Raw genomic sequence first — 22339 nt, forward strand, 5'->3', positions numbered from 1 at the left:
CACTAACACTGTCAGCCAGTATCCAACTGACACACTCCAGTAGTAATAAATGGGGCACTATATGTCTAAGCTCCCTAGTTGAGATATGACATTAACTCTTGACCCTTAAGTGAAAAGAAAACTCAGTATCTCCTGTTACTATTATAAATGTTGACTTTAGTATTCATTATAAAAGAACACATTTCGGTCTCATTCCACGCTACATCATGTTATGCATGGATCTATAACAGTTTTCATTTGCACTGTTTCTTTTCACTTAGTCTGCATCTGATAAGCCAGCAACCTTAGGGACTGAACCAAAACACAAGTATTACTGAAGAAACAGGCCTGGGAGATTTTCAGCTTCATCTCATGACACCATGCTTGTATAATGCTATAGAATAATACAGCTTTTATTGTATAGCATATTACAATGTGAATACAATTTAATTACCTTTTTATGTTCCATAGACACAGTATGCACAACCCCTACATTGAATTTAGGTACTCTGATTGATATGTCTTAGAGCCTCTTCTGGACTACTTCACAATCAAGCAATCAAGGTTAGCTGTTACAGTTCTCATTGATGAATTTTTAGCTCAAATTGTAGAAAATAAGGCTTTTCTGATCCAGAAAAGTTTATTTCACTCTCAACACATGAGCCAAAAATATGGTTATTAAATATAGCAGTCAAAGGCAAAAGACTGCACACTTCTTTCAAAAGTACCCACTTCAAAATTTGGAAAAGATGTTAATTTGCTTAAATTACACCAGACTCTGTTACCTTATTGCAGAGCAGTAACTGTTTAATCCATGAACTGCTCAATGACAAGAGTTAAGACATCTATTTGTTAGTCTTCCTAGTCTGACAAATAGGCACCAAAAATATCTAGTTTCTCATGGGTGGAATGGATGTGAAAATTTGGAATTGGAAGGGTGTGTTTGAGTAACCAACTTGGTGATGCTAATTTTTCAGTTTAGCATTGCATATTTATGAAAAACTTTATCAGGCAGGGACTATCTGGCTGCTGTATTATGACTGCTGTACTTGGGAGTGTTGCAAAGAAGGAGGCTAGTTTAGCTACTGCATTAGTCATATATATATATATATATATAAATTAAGCCTAAATTGTTATTGACGCTAACTGTTCTCATGTCTGATGAGAACAGAATACAAAGTGGTTTCTGCTGAACAAACACTTTTATGACCATTGTTGTAATTCTTAGTTGAGGCCAGATTTTCAGTACTATGATCATCTCCCCGTTGCATGTGATTCACAAGAAGACTTTAAGAAACACGAAGATAAATTTTTATGCTTTCATGTAAGCGAGGTCTTTAACTTCAAGGCAGAATTGTGTGAAATATTTTGCAAGAGGAATATAATCATTTTGTCTGTGATACACTCATTCTGGTACCATAAATATCATGCCAATTTTGTGTACTAATCAATATAGGAATCCAAACAATCGTAGTAAAAATCACCACTCCATGTCCAGAGCAGTTACACTGGTTCACCTGCAGAATAACTGTATTAATCTGCATAATATGTAGACGTTTTGCAGTCAGGAGTGGAAGGATAGAAGAAAAGAAAATACCTTGGGCACAGGCAACATTTGGTGTCTGATGTCTCACTTCAACAATAGCTTGAGAGTAGAACTTGTCCTGCCATTGTAAACTGTGGTCCCAAGGTAGTGGTGTGTTTCTTCTCAGCCTAGGGGTCAAGATGTTCCTGCCAGAGTTACAAGTCTGTCATATAAATCAGCTTAATTAATTAATTATTCATCGTGAGAGTCAGGTCTAGACTAAGATACCAGATTTTGGTGATTACATACAAGCTAGATTGCCAAAGAATAGTTGCTTAACTACTTGCATGTACTGTCTTTTTAGGCACTGACAATAATCCACATAGTCTTCAGCTGTTGCTCTGGAAGGGTACAGGACCTTTATAAACCCAGTGTCATATCTTCCACTCTATGCAAATGTCTTGGATACCCAATGCTGTCTCAAATGTCACCACATGCCTATTTTTAGGAAGGTAAATCCCACTCTGAGAATATTAAAGTATGAGACCCTCAATTGAGTCCTTGTAACTTCTTCCTATGTGAATTGAACTGAATATCTCCTCAGGGTCCACTAACACAGCTAAAGGTGATGCCAAAACCTCCACAACATCTAAACACTTATGGGTGCGTGACAGAATCTATGCCCCGTGGGGATTGTCACACCAGTCACCTAGGAAAAGTTATGTAGTTCATAGTTTTCCATTCAAACAAACACAGTCCATCATTTTATGCAAAATATACTCAGTTTCTACCTGGTTTATGATCTTAGTAATTTAAATAAGCATTTAGGCATGGGTTTAATTTACACAACACAGAAGTAAAGTGAAGGGAAACAGGAACATTCATACACAAATTTGTGAACTGTGCTACTATGTGTAAATTATGTTACCTTGTGCGTTCCACTTAGCTTAAGACAGTATTTTAGAAAAAGATTGGTCTGAAAGAGCTTGACAGATTTAATATGCAATCTGCCTAAAGGTAACCTTTTTTATACTACAAATTATCTTGTTTTCTCTTCTTCTGTGTAAGGGGAAATAGACTGTTTCTCTGTGTCCACTATAGTCGTTTGTAATACAGACTGAAAGATGTGAACCATACCAGGGAACAATCATATTAGAGCCAGGACATATCAATGCAGCCAAGGTGCAATAAGCTGAAAATTAGGAACTGATCCTAGAGATGTAAATCCTCAGAGCTAGATTTGGTTCTTATACAACCTTGCATGCAGAATTTGTCTGCAATTAGCCCAATTGCCCTGTTCTAGGCAACTCAGCCCAACCGTGTCTCCTATCTTTTTCTCTACGCTTGCTTGAGAAAAATGTGGACACACAAACGGAAATTTATCAGTGTCACTGAGTCAAATTGCTGCCCTTCTAACCAGGAATTAGTCCCGCTAATGTCAAAGGGCTGATGGATGTCTTCAACAGCAGTTAAGAGTTCACAGCCTTGCCCACCGAAATAGCCTCTTAAATCAGAGCGTGTTCTTATCTTTGAAGCTTGAGTAGCCATTGACTCCTGGTCTGTTCCTACCCGACAGCGGAGAGCTATCTGGGCCTGTTGTTAGCCCTTACAATTACAATTCTCAGGAGCATTTCCCCTGCTGTCATCAAATCTGTCACAGATTACTCTTCTGTCCTTTATATGGCTGTGGAGCTGGTAATTGCTCTCATGCTGACTGCAGAGGCGTGGGTGAAGATTGTTCCAATGTGAAGCAGAGCAGCATAGCAGAAGATTGCTCTGCTAAAGTGTTGAACACTGAAGCCTTGAACACCAAAGGAAGGCTAAAATATTCCCTGAAAGGGATTTGCTTGCCAGTGCACCAAGACCACAGCCTGACCACCAGTCCATTCGCCTGAACCCCTCGCCAGCCTGTTTCAAACTTTTGTCTGTATTTGAATAATGAGCTCTTTAGGGAAGAGAATAGTGTTCTTCCCTTCTTTATACAGATGACAAACACAGGGCTCTAAATATCACACAAATTCAAATGAATACAGATGATAATTTGTGAATATGTTCTTATCCAACATAACCTTGGAGAGTTAAATTGCAGTAACTTGAACTTGTCCTGTGTCATAGAGAAGAGAGCACTCATTTTTAGATCATGGTATATTTGCATGAACTCTACCAGTTTAAAATGTCAGCCTTCAGAGTTACTCCTATGTCCTTTATTTCACTTTTACAAGTTACAGTTTGGGAGTTTGTGAACCAGGGTCACTTTATTCTGCTAAACACAGCTGAAAATCATAACAAAGTGTTGGAGTGTTACTGCAGTCTTGCTCAATTATCTTGTATTTCTTGCAGCAAAGTTTAGTGAATAACGTAAAAATACATTGTTTTGTTTTGCTTCGAAGGAACACACTTCTCACTGAATGATGTGTACATAAAATATGTTGGAGACCAACATGTTATTCCACAATTGGACTCCATTTTTGATGTGAGGTTCTAGGAGCTGCACTAATACTGGTAATAAATAACAGGAACAAATCCAGTACACAAGTTTATCTACACCACTGTAGACTTTAGACTGTAGACTTTACACTGTAGACTTTAGAGACACAAATATATCTTGAGAGAGATGAAATACTTTTGTATCTGTTCAGTCTTTTCTCTGTCCTGTCAATGTGATTTAATAACAATGACTGTAGGAACCAGACTGAGTTCACCAATTCATGATAGGGAAGACCAAACGACTATCAGATATTGATTGATTTATAACTATTAACACAGAGATGGAGAATCACCATGACCTTAATACCACCTTGAAGGGTCTCATATGAAAATGGAAATAAAAGAAGTAGCTTGGTGTGTTGATTTCTTTTCTACTGAGGAAATTTATTTTTGTAACAGCCAAAGCAAAAACCAGTTTCAATTAATTTCATGCAAAATGCATCCACAATAGCCAAATATATTTGATATTATAGACTCCATAATGATTAATAAACATTCAGTATTTGTGTGGGTTTTGCTGCACTGTTAGAGGGAGAATTTGTTTTAATGAAATCTAATTTCTCTGCCATTGTTGATTTTCTTTTACCAAACCCACTTGAATTTTGATTTTCCAAATCCCATTCACATCAGTGAGGCCTAGATCTGAATAGTTTCCATATGAGGAAAGAGGACATATATTCTTATTGATAGGGGGAAATGACAGAAGGCTTTAAGTCATAAGCTAGATGAAAAATGTGAACAGAGAGTGCATATTCCCTCCTCTCTCAGCACAAGGACTAGCAGACATATAAAGAAAGCATTAAGCAGCAAGTTACATACTAAAGTGGAGGATTTTTTTCCACACAGCATGTAATTACATTATAGAGCTCACCGCCACAGGATTTCATGGAGGTCAAAAATATATATGGATATAAAAAGGAACAAATTAATGGAGGGTAAATCAACTCATGTAATTAAATATGACTTGCCAGAAAGAAATTCTGGATCAGGAAGTTCTGAAACCACTGATTACTGGAAAATTTTCCAGACATGGATGTTTTTGTATATGGCTTTGTTTTTTTCCTCTTTGCAACACATCTGCTACGACCCAGTCTCAGAGACAGTATGGTAGGTATGGAGGACCTTGGTCTGCTACGTGTCTTCTCCTCTACTATTAATGTGCCATAGGGTGTGAGCCGTCACATGCATCAACATTACATGACTGTGAGCAAGTTCTCTTCATAAGACAGGAGAAACAGACACTCTTAGGCTGCAGCAATTTGGACTCTTATCTATATTACCGAGGAGTGAATTGAATTGTAAACATAGGTATTTGTCCCCACCCACACTAGACATGTATCTCAAATGAGGACATATATTCCCTAGGTTAGGTTAGATATTTATGAGTCTTATTACTACAACCTGATGCAGAGGAGGATGAGAAGATTTTTACTTCCAGCTGTCATATTTGTGCTTTATTTCACATTCAATCCAGTAGAGTAATGTGCTACAGAAAATAATAGAAAAAGGATTTGTCTCAATATATTTTTTGTCATCAAAGCATCATGTGGAACAATTAATAATCTTGCCAATTTTTATAAAACATCTACACACAAGCTCCAGTCCCACTGAAATGATTAGATTCAAGAATGTGTTTAGGACCTTTGTCGAACTGGCACCAGAGTGAAATATGGTAGGATGAAAGCCACCAAAATGTTTGAGACATTGAAATACTCAGTTCCATTAACAGCAAATCTCTGTTTCAAGTAAAGCTGATCTGACAAAGAGAAGCAAAATTACTTCAGTATATAAAAAGGGTTTCCACTGTGCTGTTAAATTCTGATATAAATTATTAAATCCCACAGAGATTTTTCAGATCAAAGGAACTTTGTACTTTCATTATACAGTCACTTCTGCAGAGAGAAGAAATTGCCAAATATCCTGCAAGGCAGATCTGAAAATATGAGCTTTTAGAGCAATTCTGACTTTCCTGCTTTCCCATTTATTTTTTGTACTACATCCAAAAGTTATTCTGTTACTCTACGTTCAGCTACAGAGCTAAAGTATAATACAGAAACATAAGGTGTGCTTCAGATGCTACCCATGCAACTGAAGATCACTCTTTTGGAGTTAAATGGGGAGGTATCATGAAGCACTAACAGCCTTTGCCATGCACATTTCAAACTACAATGTTGCTTTTTCTAGCTACACATTTAACCATTTCCATATGGTTCCTCAAAAAACACATGCTAGAGTTTTAAAGATATAGTTGTAGATACACACTTTAATCTTGCAGTTTCCATGAAGAAATCTACATTTTAATTTCTTAGCCATCCAGGCACCAACATTTTCCCAGTGGAAAAAAATATCACTCATTTGGGATATATTATTCATCTGAATTAGCTACATTACAAATGCAATTAGGGTAAGATACTTTTACACCTTCTGCTTAGTAGTTAGTTCAGCAGATAGACCACAAAAAGTCTTACCATGGTAAGGCCATATTTTCCCACATTTAGCCCTAAAAGAAGTAATTGGACACACAGAGTCCAATTAAGTCCATCACAGCCATGACTCAGGTCCTACTAAGCCATGCAAAGTTAATCCCTGTGTCATTTACACAGCTGTACGCTCATGCAACATAAATTGTCAAATAGACGTAACACTGGAGTTTGCCTATTAGCCACAGTCAGTATTCACTCTGGAGAGGGTATCTGGTGACATTTTCAGTATGTGGATAGGCTGTGTCATCTTATATTTGGAGAAGTTCTCTCTATTCTAAAAATGGATATTACTCTGAACAAACCTAAACCAAGAATGGGACACTGCCTTTCCTATTGCAGTTGTGTTTTGTCTTCAAAAAATGCTACAATTTTACACATCAAAAAGAGGGCATATAAACTAAGAAAAAAACCTCCATGGCACTGTGAATCAGGGCACTCAATTGACAACAAAGAATTTTGACTTCTAGCCTAATTTTCTTGAATTACTGGAAAAGACAGAATAGGTCTTTAAATGGGGAAACAAAGCCTATGACTCCACCCCCCCCTTTTTTTTTTTTGACAATCCTCAACCGTTAAATTATACAGTTACATCTTATTTCTTTTCTTCTAATTCTCACTCTCAGGGAAAGTAAATCTTGTACCCATTTCCCCACCGAAGATGTAGGAGCTGCCTCTGCTGTCACCCACTAACCCTCCTGACATAAATTCTGGTTATTCCCACGGGAATGAAGATATATGGGTCTGATATCCTCTGTCTGAGGAAGGAAGGGAAACCATCTTACTCACTTCCTGTGTGAGTGGTCTAAGTGCTACATTATTATATTAAAAGCCACCTCTGCAATTACTTACTCATTGTATGTCCACACATTAGACCTTGTCTCAGATGGATTTGTAAGAGTCATCATCTTTCTACACGTTAGATGCACTTTAATGGGCCATATGCCGTCAGGCAAAGGCTCAGATGGGGAAGTAGCTTTTTGCCTCAAACTTGATTAGATTTAGACGGAAAGTAAACATTGAGGCATCAGTTCACTTGTCTGGCTGATTCAAACTACCTTGTTTTCAGATGCCCTGAAGTTGCTGGACATAAACATATATCTATCAAAAAAATGTGTGCCCTTTCAGACTGCAAGAAAAAAACCAAAACATACAGGATATCCAGTCCTGTAAACATCTCTAGACATATATATTTTTAAAAAAACTAAATAATCTCTGAATTTCTCAAGTCATTGCTGTTTCCAACTGAACTTAAAGCAGAAACAAACCCCAGAAGTCAAGCAGAGATTCACCAAGGAAGTGTGGAATTTGGAGGCATCTGCATGAAGTTTATTTGCATTGCAGTTTTCAACTTTTGTATTTCAGCTTCAATTATGTCAAGTATCTAAGAATGAATATAAGGTAAATCCCTTCAGGGATCTAAGAGTTACTTACAAAACCAAGCACTACATTTGCCTTGCTTTGCTCAGCTGTGGTACTCAAAGAACACACTGAGGAAGGAATTGTCTATCAGGAGCAAAAGTACCAGGTTACATATGTCTGTGCAGGACCGATAGTTCACTGGAGAGTGATGGAACCAAGATTCTGCCAAAATTTTCTTCTTGTTTCTCTGCTTACCCTGAGCATGGATTCACAGATCCATAAGGTCATGAAGGGCCAAAGGACACCCTTAAACATAAGCTCCTTTATATTCCTCTACGCTCCATAAATTCTAAACTTGCCTGATGACATCTGGCATATCTTACTCATTCCTGTTATACAGAGGGTTTGTTCTCTCAACACTGTGTAAAATTACTGGTCTTGTTAAGCACGTGAATCTGTAATGTCTGAGAATCATTCTTGCTTATCTGTATGTCTTCACCTAAATAATACTTCCAAATGTCAAGTCTTACATTTATTCGAGGCACTAAACTTATGGAACACAAAATTTCTAAACTGGGAATGTTGGCATTTCTGAGACACACAGCAAAGATTATTTTGCATACCTATCTAGGGTTTTGCTTTGCTTCAGTGCTATATAATAGTTTGGCTTTTAAAGCATCAGATAGCATTTTTAGAACACTTAATTAAACTTTTAAGACTGTTTGGCAAGCTTAAATTCCACTTGTTGCAATCAGAAGCACAGTGATTATTTACAATTTCACAAAGATTGCTTCCATCTGTACTTCAGAGCAATTAGGGAGTTTATTCATAATTAATTAATTTTAAAGACATGCACATAAAACATGATTCTGTGCTCTAACTTTATGTGCTACGATTTAATGACACTTAAGAATACCTGACAATTAAGCATGTTTGAACAAACTAATGATTTATATAAGCAGAATTTAATTTAGCGGCCCATGTTAGAATTTAGCCTCATGACTCTGGATCTTGTGTTTGAATTTGTAACATATAAGCCAAGCAATGCCTTTTCAAGGCTAACCATTACATCTGTCCCTTTGTGATGTGCATTTAAGATGGTTTCTAATGATTAGAAAGAGGGAATGCAGAGAAAGAGTAAGAACTATGAAGGGTAGATGAGCTCTAATTTTCCTGTCCAGGAATTTTCACAGCCTCTCAAAACTCCCTGTTAATATGGGACAAAATAAGCAGGAAGAGTTGAGGGATATGGACCTAATCTGGTCTGGTATTCTCTGTTCTTTGACAAGTGATGCTAACGATGATGCAGAGATAATCCGTACTTATGGTAAAGTTACTGCAGCTAAATACCGGTGAAATTATAGGTAAAGGGCAGTGCAAAAAAAAGAAAAAAAAAAAAGAGAAATAGTAATGATTAAATAAGCAGTTTTAATAATATAATCATTTCTTAAAAAAAAATTAACTTGAGGTTCATATAACCAAAATATTATTTGAAATATCTCACCTTTAATGAAATTCCTCTCTCATCAACTTTGTGAAAATAGATCAGGTGGAGTGCAAAATTTAAAGACTGGACACTTCAGTCAACTTTCAAATAAGTTGCAAGAGAGCTAAATGTCAGTTGTTATTAGACATTGCGCTTTTGGCTTAAGTACTTGATGAGATGCTCCTCTATCTGTTTGTAAAGAACAATGTTAGAAATATATCAAACTTCTTGAAGAAAACAATGGCAAATTTCAGAAGTGATCAACTTTCATTTTGCCAGATTTTGTTTGTAGTGCCCTCTGGCATGTTGGTAAATCACTGTCATCAGCTAAAAACCTTCTCATCCCTCCCTTTGCAGAGCTTCTACTTGCTTGTCTTGCGGCACTGTGGGCCAGTTTAGCAAGGGACACAAACTTTTGTGGTTTCTTTAAAGCTAACTGCAATTGAAGAGGGAGGTTAGGCACCTACTTTGTTGAATCAGTGTTAGGATATAAATCAAGACGCATGTTAGGGCTGATGTCCCAAGCAAGCATCTTGTGAGAAGCACAGATGGTGACAGTGAACAAGCCCAGAGACTTCATAGGATCCCAATGCAGAATGGGGAATAGTGTCAGTGTAGACTGTCCAGCATAAAATCTGTGAGCTGGAGAGAAGCTGTCCAAGCTTTACCACCATTCCTTTCAATCTCACTTAAAATATAACTTTCTACCATGATGATAGGTTACCACAATGTTTGCTCACACCAGCCTAGAAAGCAGAAAACTCATCTCAGTGACTAAGTTGGAAATTAGGGTTTGATAAAACTTACCTCTTATGTAATTAGTGCCTATCCTTGAGGCACATCTGTAAGTTCTTAATTGTAGCCACTTTTTAAAAATCAGAATCCTATGCTATCTGAGCATATAGATATCCAGAAATTTCTGTGTATGTGTTATATATATTACCATGATTTGCTCTGTGATCTATTCATCCTGAATTTCCTCAATATGGGTGAAATATGTCGTTATGTTTCCACAGTGCAGAGTAAGAACACAAATGAAGTTCTTATGATCTATCTAACTTATACAATAGAATACAACGCATGTCAAAATATTTAAATGTAATCAGACATTGGCCCTTATCCAAATCCAAATCATTGCTAAAGTTTTGGAAAGTCTTAATGCTTTATCTCTCCAAAGCTCAAGATCAGTCCAAATCTTTTTTCTCAGCTGAGCCCATCGTGTGTATCTTTGAATTTAATGTAATACAGACAAAAGTAGTGAAATTATTTTCTGATATACAACAAAATAGTCGTGCAGATTGAACACAGTCTCAAAGTATACCTCACAAAACTCAGCAAAATTATTCTGTGTCCAAGCAAATGCTCTACACTGAGTAATGGTCTCTGTGCATTAAAAAAGATTGACCACAGCTTCTCACTAAAAAGATATGACATAACGATTCCTGTAGATTAAAACCACAAAATAAAGATGTATAAGTATTATTTTAAATAAAAAATATATTTTGGCGGCATTTTAGTGCTAACAATTGATGGTAAATTTGGAGAAAATAGAATATTGATATAAAGGAACCCAAGAACTAAAAGAATTGGTTATAGATACGAGTTGAAATACTTTAATGTGCAACCTGGTCCAGATAATTTCAAAGTAAATTAAGCTTTCTTTCCAACTGTTAGAAATCATTAAACACCAAATTGTTTTATGTTGCATTGGAAGATAATTCTTAAGAATTCCTGTATCAGTCTGCAGAGGCTTTAGATGAATAACAATAACTACAATTTGAGTTTGTAGTATTTCACCGAAGAAATTCTACTGAAGAGTTTAAGGCTGACCTCAATTCAATAGCTAATGGTACTGAGAAGGACACTTCTTGGTAGAAACCAGAATAGATACTATAGCCCGGTACATTATCTCTTTTTTTGTTTTCTTCAATCTTTCTTGTCAAACAGAGCAAATTCTCCCCCTAGCTCCTACTTCAGCAGTCCCTTTAGTGTCACAGGTCAAGCATATGTTTCTCCTTGTTCCCACAGAACCGTAACTGCGTTAGCTATAGCACATGGATATACAACCCAGGTGATGCAACTTAAACTGGCAGTCACTGTTTGGCACTATGTAAAATCAGTGGTTCGAGGTACAATTTCTTTTCCATGTAATTTCTTGACTGCCACAACTGTATATTTTCTCTGGCTGCTACATAACCTGGACATACTGTTTTAATGACTTTTCCTAAGAGCAAAAGCCACTGTTATATTCAGAAAAATGGTCATATATTTAAAGTTTCCTTACATCAATATTATGACAGTACCCACATTGTTTTATAGCCCCATGCTGACAAGCCATTAAATTTGTTTACATTACAGGATGGCTTAAGTTGGAATTTGGAGTTGGATTTCAAATACCCCAATATCCACACATGTTAGGAGTGGGGCCCTTGACTTAGCTTATTGAGGAACAGTGCAAAATTTGGATCTGGATATAAGTGTGATTTTGAATTTATGCCAGTCTTGAGGTGTTTTGCATCAGAAGCTTAAAATGCGATTCTTCCAGAAGAGGAGTCCGCTTTTTAAAGGGTATTATGTTTTTAAGTCAAAATGACTTTGCAGAGTGGGCAAATGCCTGCTGAACAGTGGGATTCTTAGGATCTCATACATTGATTTCCAGCCTGTTCTAGATATTTTGAAGAAAAACAATTTATTTTACTTCAGTGAACTTTCTCTTGATACTCCATATTGTGACAACGGTTAAGGACTCTATGGGAGATTTGGCTTCAGTTTCTGATCCTGTCGCAGATGTTCCTATCAGACACTGTCAAGATACATCATGATGTCTACTGTCATGGAAAAGGAAGAATAATTCTATTATAGCTCCCTCCAGTTTGGGGAAAATAGATGTGTGCATGGTAAAGTGATTCTTGCCTGTAGAAACAAGTTCTTCAGAAGAGGACTTTACCATGAGTGTGTTTACAACATGTCTGCATTGTGAAATTAAGTAAGTTAACAGGCAAATCTTTCCTCCCAGGTTTACTAGCTCAGGCTAATATCGCATGTGTGCAACTAGGTGGCTTTCAGACACAAGCTGACTAGCGTGTCTGCAACTTCCAGTATAGATATGGCTTTAAATGAGCAATAAGAGTGACATAAGTACAGTATTATTACTTTTTACCCTGTTTCCATATGCATGAGTAGGATTTCAGCATTTTTTGTCTATTAATGTAACAGTGTCAGTCGGTAAAGACTTTCAAGCATGTGTTCACGTTGGAGTAGGCTCTAAACCAAGTGCTGTATTTCTTTCACAGAGAAAATAAACAGTGATGCTTTGTATCGCCCACTTTCAAAAGCAGGTCCACGTGATGTCCAATGGCTACACTTCAAAGACATCCCTCATGAACACTTTTTCATGTGGCTACATGTGTGGTATAATAGAGATAAATAGACCAGTTCCTAAGAAGTGGGGCACAGTGCCTTAAAATGTACTCTGTGAACATAGATTTATAGAAGATCAGAAGACTCTATAAAGTAAATAATTCACATTTACATATATAAATGTACAGACTATTTACCAAGAAACTTGAAATGGCTGTCTTGGAAACATTCCAGTTTGTCAAGCAATCTGGTTATCAGGTTTTTAAAAAGACCTAATGTATACATGGCACTGACAAAAATGGACTAAATATATTTTTTCCAGAAGAATCAAGATAGTAACAGGAAATATACTTTATAAAACAATTAACACACACTCCTTTAACCAGCAAGTTGTTCCAAGTAACTTAGAGATAAAAAATAATTATCTGATTTGGAAATGTCCTTGCAATGCACACATATATAAACCTATTTTAAAATAGGCCTACATGATGGACAGTAACGTAGTATAAAGACCCTGAAACAAGCACCAAAACGTCTAGATCAGGTCATGGCAACACACAATAATCTGCGCTGAGGTACAGGTGTGCCAGGGCTGTGTCCTCTAATCACGCCAGAGCTCTCTCAGGCAAAACAGAGCCCAACTGCACAATTTTTTCCATTTCCTATTAAAAATTAGTGTAAAATTTGCATGATGACACCAATACTGAATCTATACTCTTTCTGTGTGTATATTTACAATTCCTCTGATTTTTCTTTAGTTCAACCTGGATTCCTTTTGGTGTTTTTGTTTTTTTTTTTTAATCAGATAATAATATCACTGAATTCAAACACGTAGGTTTGTTAAAATAGTTTCTTGTTTTCTGCACCTTAGCAGCAATAAGGACAATGGGAGGGGGAAGCATAGAGGAGGGAGAAAGTGGAAAAGGAAATGAGTGTTGGAGGAAATATAGGTAAATTTTTTGAATATCAGAATACAAAGTTCTCTCAAAGAAATAACAGTATTCCAAAATAACTAAATATTTTACTTGGAAATAGAATAAAATTGAGGAAAAGGGTTTTAAAATAACTTAAACATGGAGAACATTTGAAAGGAAGGTAGAAATACATCTCCCACTTTAAAAAATATTTGCAAAACAACTGATCTAACATTTCCAATTTTCCTTGGTTGTACAGACACAGGTTTTGGACAATGCCTATTTTCGCAAGACTTAAATAGATTTCCTCCTTTTCTTCCTTCATTTGACTTGCAGAGTGGGGGTTTTGTTTTTTTTTTTTTTTCTAGTTTTGACACCTTTTCATAGACACTGAATTTAGACTACCAGTCTATTTCATGGGTCTTGCTCATATATGGACCTCTATATCAAATTTATGCGAGATGAAATCCAGTCTTAGGAGTAAAGCCCCATTTTCCTTAATCCCTTCTGATCATCAGTCTCTTGAGTATAACACCACATGTTATTAATTGGTTAATCTAATCAACCCTGTGCAATAGCTTTGATTCACAGTAGCTGAGAATCTGACTCATTCTCCTTCACTTACATTACATTAAATACGTAATGGCCCGAGTCTTCTGAACAACTGCAAATACGACATAATTTTATTTCTCTGGAACAGCTGAAGCTTCTTTTCTGCTTGGAACACTGACCCTTTGAGTACTTCGCTGTTGGTATTGGTGTTATGGACAACACAGATGGATCATTTATAACTTTAATAATTCATCCTAATTCTTGCCCAGAGAAAACTGATAGTTTCAGTGCTAATTCACTGAATTTGCATTTGCAAGTCATATACTCTTTAGTTAACTCCTGGCAGGAAATTCCTAAATAAGTAGGGGAAGTATTTAGAACTGGACCAACTTTATAAATCACTTAGGTGATATTTCCATGTCTCCAAAAGTTTCAAACTCTAAAAAACTTGTGTTGCTATATTTGTGCTATCAAGTCAACAAACATATCACTCCAGTGCCAGATGATATATTTTTAACTGTTGCAACCTATAAACCAAGTTATCACACAGCTTTATCAAAGACACAGAGGCTCTGCACTCAGAGTCAATATTGAGTCTCAGGCTTCCCAGGTGCAGCAATGTATCCTTAAACTTTTCTTTGTATTTTTTTTCTTTTTCTTTGAGACATTAGTTTTAACTCTACAGTCATAAGAAGTATAGGATTCATTATGCAAAGAGTTAAAAAAGCAGCATAATCTTTAAAAAGGTCAAATTTTCCATAATGGTATCATAGTTCAAATCATAATAAATTCCATCTGGACTTTTGGAAAAATACTCACCACTAAAACTCAAAATAATCAGGTCGAAAGAGTGGACTGTGGGGTGTTAATGAAAACACAGCTTAACAGCTAAGGACTAGGTTTGATTTCTGATCTGTTTTGTGGCATTTGTGGACCTGCACAGTAGCTCTTGTTCACCACAACACAAAAAATGCACCTGGTGCCTGACAATAGGATATATCCTCAGGCATGCAAAACAAGACACCCATTTCCCCAAAATATTGGCACATGTCCCTGACAGTGTACTTTTCAGAAACATATGGAGATAAGTACACTGTCACTTTCGAAGAACATCGTTTTCCCCTCCAGTGAGTGCACATTCCTGAAAGTCGAATTTGACATGGAGTATTTACAAATGTCTGCCTATTAAGGAACAAATGACAGAATAAGTGATTTTCAAAGTAATATGTTCTCAATAGTTGTCTCATATAAAAACATATATAAATATATAAATTCATCAACCTAATTAAAAAAATAAACTTTTTTTTACACTAGTGATTCACAAGATATTGCACTTGTGTGCTTTTATATACATTAACATACCTTATATATGTTAACAGTATATCAGATGAAGTGAAAAACTCTACCGTTTCAAAAAAGTGAGAAATACATCTCATTTCCAGTTGTTAAAATTGGAAAACTGTCACTAATTTAAATCTTTCAACATAGCGTTAGACTTTTTTACATTTCTTCCCCTGACTTAATCTGCTATTGCGACTAAAGACTTTGTTGCTTAATTTATGCTTTCATTAATTACACCGTGATATAGTTATCACGGGCCAGATTCAACAGAGATGTAAACCAGTGTAATTAGTAGCATTATGGCTGCTTGTATTTGGCTGTTTGTGATCATACTAAAGGTTGCCCTCAAAGTAGGTTGAAGCAAAGCCTGGTAGCCAAAATACATATTTTTCTAGAACTAATGCTAAAAAAATAAGGAAACTCCAGTTTGAAAATATTTTTATTTCTGCTTGTGCTTGGCATATCTCTCCTTCTGACTTCTCTCTTCTTGCAAACGAACATTGTATATCAGCCCAGAATAAAACACTAGAACAGTTTAAGCGTATTTCAATATGCAATATGTAACTATTGAAAAAAAAAGTGAATGTGCAAGTATATTCATTTTCTGTATCCTCGGTGTCTCTTTCTTCTCTAGATGCATTCATTCAAGAAATAATTATGAGGGTAAATTCATAGCCGTATTCTGTTAACAGTTATCCAGTGCAAACTCCTTTGATTTAAGGGGGCACACTCAGCAGAAAGCAAGATGTATGAAATATCAGATTACTTTAAGCAAAGTAGCATGTATATAATACACTATATATGAGACAGGGAAGCTATTTTCCCTTTCTCTTTGAAATTCTTTTTGAAAAGAGGCATGTTCTGTAGAATATAAAAATATGGATCTATAGAAAACAATGTTAAGAATTTTACACAAGACAAACCATTCTCTTTAGAAGTCTGAATTCTCATCTTCACTTTTCCAATATCCTTTGAGTAGTCTTGACAGAGTCAAAATCTAAATTTCACTTTTAAATCTGAAGATGTTTGGTTTAATTTTCATCTTTTGTCACCGTTACTTGTTTTGTTTTGTTTTGTTTTGTTTTTCCCTCCAGGAGTATCAGAACCACTAAATAAAATGGGAGCTGCTTTGAAGAAAATTGTGTAGCCTAAAGTAGCCTGAGGACCAGATTTTCAACCCAGACAAAACCATGCAAATCCTCTGTCAATAGAGACGTATTCATTTACATGGACTGAACAGTTGGCCCTTCAAGTACTTGAAGACAATCTGGTGAGATATTGTGTGAGAGTTTTCTGCCGTGGCTAATGCAAGGCTAAGCATATGTCAAACACCTTGGGTTAACACATGCCCTCATGGTTGTCTCCACTGAAACAGCTCCCACCAGTTTTAACACAAAGTGCGCCAGTTAGATCTGGATATTGCAATGTTGCCAGTAAATGCAACAGAAAAGATGCATTACTGCATGATATAAATCCTACTAAAGTAATTTTCCATCTCTTGGCATTGTTTCCATTTGTCTCTTGAAGACAGCATTCCTAATTTCAAACATGCCTGGATAATGGACAATGGGCAGTGTCTGGTCACTTAAAACTGTCGCACAGATGAATGTTTCTGATAACAACATGACCGAATTTAGGATAAAGATAACAAATAAACATAATTTTTTAAAGAATAACCACAACTACCAGAAAAGTATAAAAATTTGACACGAAGCTTTATAGATGGTGTAATTGAAATCCCTCTCAAGTGGAGAGTTTCATTCAAATTTATGAAACAGAATTCAAGAAAAAATAACATACCTAGACTGAGTTCTGATAAGGGAGACATTATGAATAATCAGTTATTTGCTTTTAGAATTCTCCAGAGGCAAGCAGAGAGTGGATCTTTTTTTTTCTTTAAAGGTTTCTTACAGCAAAGGATGCCATGAATTTGCATGGGTTTAGTATGAAGTCCCTTGTTTGCTGGTCATGAATCTCAAAAAAAAAATGTACATGATAAAAAAAGCAGCACTAGTTTGTGGTCCCATTTTTTTACCTCATTTGCTGTGGGAAACAAAAATGGACACGACAGAATCACAGAATCATTAAGTTGGAAAAGACCTCCAGGATCTAACCATTCTAAAGTCCAACCATTCCTAACAATTCCTAAACCATGCTCCTCAGCACCTCATCCACCCGTCCCTTAAACACCTCCAGGGAAGGTGACTCAACCACCTCCCCGGGTAGCCTGTTCCTATGCCCAATGACCCTTTCCACGAAAAATTTTTTCCTGGTGTCCACCTGAACCTCCCCTTGTGGAGCTTGAGGCCATTCCCTCTTGTCCTGTCCCCTGTCACTTGGGAGAAGAGGCCAGCTCCCTCCTCTCCACAACCTCTTTTCAGGTAGTTGTAGAGAGTAAGGTCTCCCCTCAGCCTCCTCTTCTCCAGGCTAAACAACCCCAGCTCTCTCAGCCACTCCTCATAAGACTTGTTCTCCGGCCCCCTCAGCAGCTTCTTTGCTCTTCTCTGGACACGCTCCAGAGCCTCAACATCCTTCTTGTGGTGAGAGGTCCAGAACTGAATGCAGTTCTCAAGGTGCGGTCTCACCAGTGCTGAGTACAGAGGGAGAATAACCTCCCTGGACCTGCTGGTCACACTGTTTCTGCTACAAGCCAAGATGCCATTGGCCTTCTTGGCCACCTGGGCACACTGCTGGCTCATGTTCAGTCGGCTGTCAACCAACATTCCCAAGTCCTTCTCTTCCGTGCAGCTCTCCAGCCAGACTTTTCCTAGTCTGTAGCACTGCATAGGGTTGTTGTGCCCCAAGTGCAGGACCCAGCATTTGGCCTTGTTAAACCTCACACCATTGGTTTCAGCCCAGCGGTTCAGCCTGTTCTGATCCCTTTGAAGAACCTCCCCACCCTCCATCATATCAAAACTTCCACTCAGCTTAGTGTCGTCTGCAGACTTACTTAGGGTGCATTCGATCCTCTCATCCAGGTCATGGATAAAGACACTAAACAGGGTTGGACCCGGCACTGAGCCCTGGGGGACATCACTTGTAACTGATCTCCAGCTCAAGTCAACTCCATTTAATACCACTCTTTGGGCCCAGTCGTCCAACCAGTTTTTCACCCTGGAGAGTGTGCGCCTGTCCAGGCCAGAGGTAGACAGGTTCCTAAGCAGAATGCTGTGAGAAACTGTGTCAAAGGCTTTACACAGAAGAACAGTGACTCAAACAAACCCCAATGGCAACTGAAAGATAAGAATTAGATGAATGGAAAGGAAAGATGGAGTAAGGTCTGTAGAAAAAAGGAGTTTTGAAGGAAAAGCTTATGTGATAAATAAATCTGTTGTGAGACCAAAAAAACTCTTTGTAAATGTGGAAAAAAATTAACAGGAATTAGATAGTTTGCTCTGATATCAGGAGATGGTGATCAGTAATTAAAAACATTCTGTTAATCCAGACATCAGGCATCTTTAAAAAGGAAGAACTTACTAATAGGAATTGTTTTGGTTTTTTGCAAGAACGAAAAAATTGTGATGGATCTTGGAGATGCAAAAAGTCTTTGCAATAATTTTTGTTCTGGTACTCTAAGAGAGGCAATAGACTAGAAGAATGAATATAAAATGGATGGCTTTAAAAGTCTATAGAGACCCAGATGGAAAGTCAAATGCTGAGATTCAAAACTTAGTTGATGGCCTTGAAAAAATGGACTAATAGTTTGAAGCCAACAATACTTCACTGTTTACAGGAACCTTTGTCACAAAGCTTACAATAGCATTCACTTTCTTTCTATAACTACCTGACTGTTCCATTCATGTTTTCCACATCCCCTCACTGTTTCTTTCCTGTGAGGCTCCCCCTGTGCTACTGACTTGAAAGCTGCCACGCTGCAGCAGACAGCAGAGGTACCCCAATCAGGGGCTGCTCCTAAATTAGGCAAGAAGCCACCTTGACATGAGATAGTCTGGGATAAAGAGACTAGAATGGACTTTTAGAAACGTCTTCTTCATCTCACATTTTAGCCGCAATGAGTCTAAGCTGAGCTTGAACGAAATGCTAACACACAGGACTCGATTCTTAACTTGTGCAAGTTGACAAAAGCATGTTGGCCTCAGTGGATCTGTACTGATTAAAGAAGATAAGTATCTCACTGGGTTTTTAGTTTATCCCCTTAAGTTGCACTTGGTTTAATCACTGCATGTGATACATCAATATGTCTTAGATGGACTTCATTTAGCTAGAGGAGAAGATAACCATCTGGTAGCCATAAGAATGTAAAGTCAGGTTTTCAAAGAGGTGTACTTTCAAGGCACCCTCACTTCTCTTGCACATCAATTTCCTTTTAAATCCTTTTCTACTTCATATACGCAGGTCAATTTAAAAAAAGGGATTAAAACCTTTGCCTGTATTTATTAGCTTCCAGTGCCATTTGGAATATTTTCTGACTGCATCCAATTAGCTTTCCCAACTACTTTGGCCAATTTCTGCAGCAGAAGAGCCATGTTCTTCTAATCCAGGAATTCATTACTGTGTGTTTACTGCTGGACTAATTTACTGTCATTCTAGAAATATTTTCCCTCTCTTGAGATGCCTGCCTCAACCTGGAGAAAGAATCAGTGATTTGTTAATGGTACAGCACATAAAGTTCTTTTTTTTTTTTGTTGATCTTTACCTTGTAAGATGTATAGCTCTTTCTGTAGCTGTATTATTTAATGCAAAATGAATTACACCCCCATATAAATGTTCATGTGTGTTATTCATTTTCATGAGGACCAGGAGATTTACACAGGGATTTAAATGTTTTTCTGTAAGTCAATGTTTAGAAATCTTCAAGGAACTGCAAATACATTAAAAATATGCAGTTAATTGCGATTACAGTCCTCTTCCAGGTGAGGAAACAGAAGCAGAGTACAGATCCTATGCTGATGAAGGGATCAGACTCCTCCAAGTGAGGCACCACATTGCCTCACTGCAAGGTGTCTGTCCCCAGGAGATATAACAGAGTGCCCTGAAATGGGTAACAAGTTTGTGTATGCAGAAAACAGGAGAGTGAGGTGTCTCATTAGAGCAATCCCATACCTACACAATAAGAGGAAAGTTGCCAAGGAGCAGCCTGCCAAATATCCATCACAAGCATGGACCTGAAAGCTCCACTACTATCCTGGCTGTGGTCTGCACCAGAGCTAGGATGGAGGTGACTGAATTCGCTTGAAATCTCAGCTCCACAAAAATGTCATGAAGGGGGAAAAAAAAATCAGAGCCACTGTTTTTAAATTGTGCCATGCCAGTATGATACCAGCTTTTCCATTACAGTTGAGCATTCAGACAACTCTCCAGCAAAATGGACTGTATGGTTTCACACTTTCTTTCACCTCAGAGGATTCCAAGTTACATGTGAGTTCAATTTCCTGCTCTGTTGGCTATTTATGCAGTTTACATTAAACAGTCATTGGAACAGAAAAAGAAAGAAAGAAGCACAAAGAAAAGTATAGAAACTCAGTCTTCATTGTGCCCCAAACTGTTGTAATAGAAAGTAGCTTGCATTTCACTTCTGCTTGGTTTTGGCATGCTGGGTTGAATTTTGGTTGAATTGCACGCTGGGCCAATTGGAAAACAACAGTTAACCCTTTCGATAATTAAGCCATCTTTGTGGGTAAGACAGTCTTCTGTAAAGAAATTTTGAGTCCACAATGCTAAAGCAGAGCTGGAACCCATGGTTCTTAGTTGTTTGAAAGCAAAATAACCCTCATGCAGGGATCATGACCTCCTCCTCACAAGGGCTTTAAAAGAAGGATCCATATCTACTGAATAGAAGACGTCATGATGTTTTGGGCTCTGATTTCTGTATTCCATTTAACTCTGCTTAAAGTAAAACGCCTAAACAGGGACCAAGTCAGGAAACAAAATAAAGTTCTTTATTTTCAACTGAAAGACTGAGCTTAGTGTTTTGCTTGCTAATCTCATAAATCTTTCATTATTTGCTTAATAGTCTAGTACTAAAAGGAGGGATGCAGGAGTATCTGTTCCCAGGCCAGACCCATAGTTAAAGAACTTCCCTGGGATGGAGAATTACTGAATTTGGATGCTTTCAGACAGAACAGGAAATGAAACCAAGCTCTGCAAATTCTGCAGACAGTGCTCTAACCATTAAGGTATGGCAAAAACATAGATATCCTTCTAGTAGTCACGTTGTAAATGAAAGAATTGACAAGAAGAGAATTTGACCAAGATCCCAGCACCAATGGTGAATCTCAGAAAACATATTTGAAGGAATATTCATGTTTCTGAATCTCAATTATGGATAATTCCACTCAGTCCTGCCAAAACAAACAAATGGAAGAATGCATTTTAAGATTATAGCAATATAAAGAAGACACCTTGGAAAGAAGAGGTAGTAAGGATTTTGTCACCTGGTCCTAGTTAACAAATGTGGTTTTCAAAGTTCAAATTCTACTTCAGAGCACTAATTCTTTCTCCAGAGCCCTTTTTCCTCTTTCTGCCTTCAAAGTCTGATTATTTTTTGCTCATTTTCCTTTTGCCTGAAGAAAGCAGAAAAAATTGTTTGTCTTCAGCGAAGCAGGTGATTGCATGAGGCTCAGGCCAACAGTGAACCAGGACCAGAGAAGCAGTTTAACAACTAAAAATTCACAAGAGTTAAACAGTGAAAGAACCGCCTGATACACCTGGGATTCCAGGGTGCAAAACTAATATTGGGCTCATTATTTTAGCATTTCAGTGAGACAAATCAACATTTTTCAAGTGTAGCTGGCTACATAGCTGCCTAAGTCTGTCTGCAGGCAGAGGTTTTTTTTTTTTTTTAAAAAATCTGACATTCTTGTGTAAAGTGATGAATCATATTTATCACTGG

This window comes from Cuculus canorus, chromosome 1 (genome assembly GCF_017976375.1).
Source record: "Cuculus canorus isolate bCucCan1 chromosome 1, bCucCan1.pri, whole genome shotgun sequence".
NCBI classification, from domain to species: domain Eukaryota; kingdom Metazoa; phylum Chordata; class Aves; order Cuculiformes; family Cuculidae; genus Cuculus; species Cuculus canorus.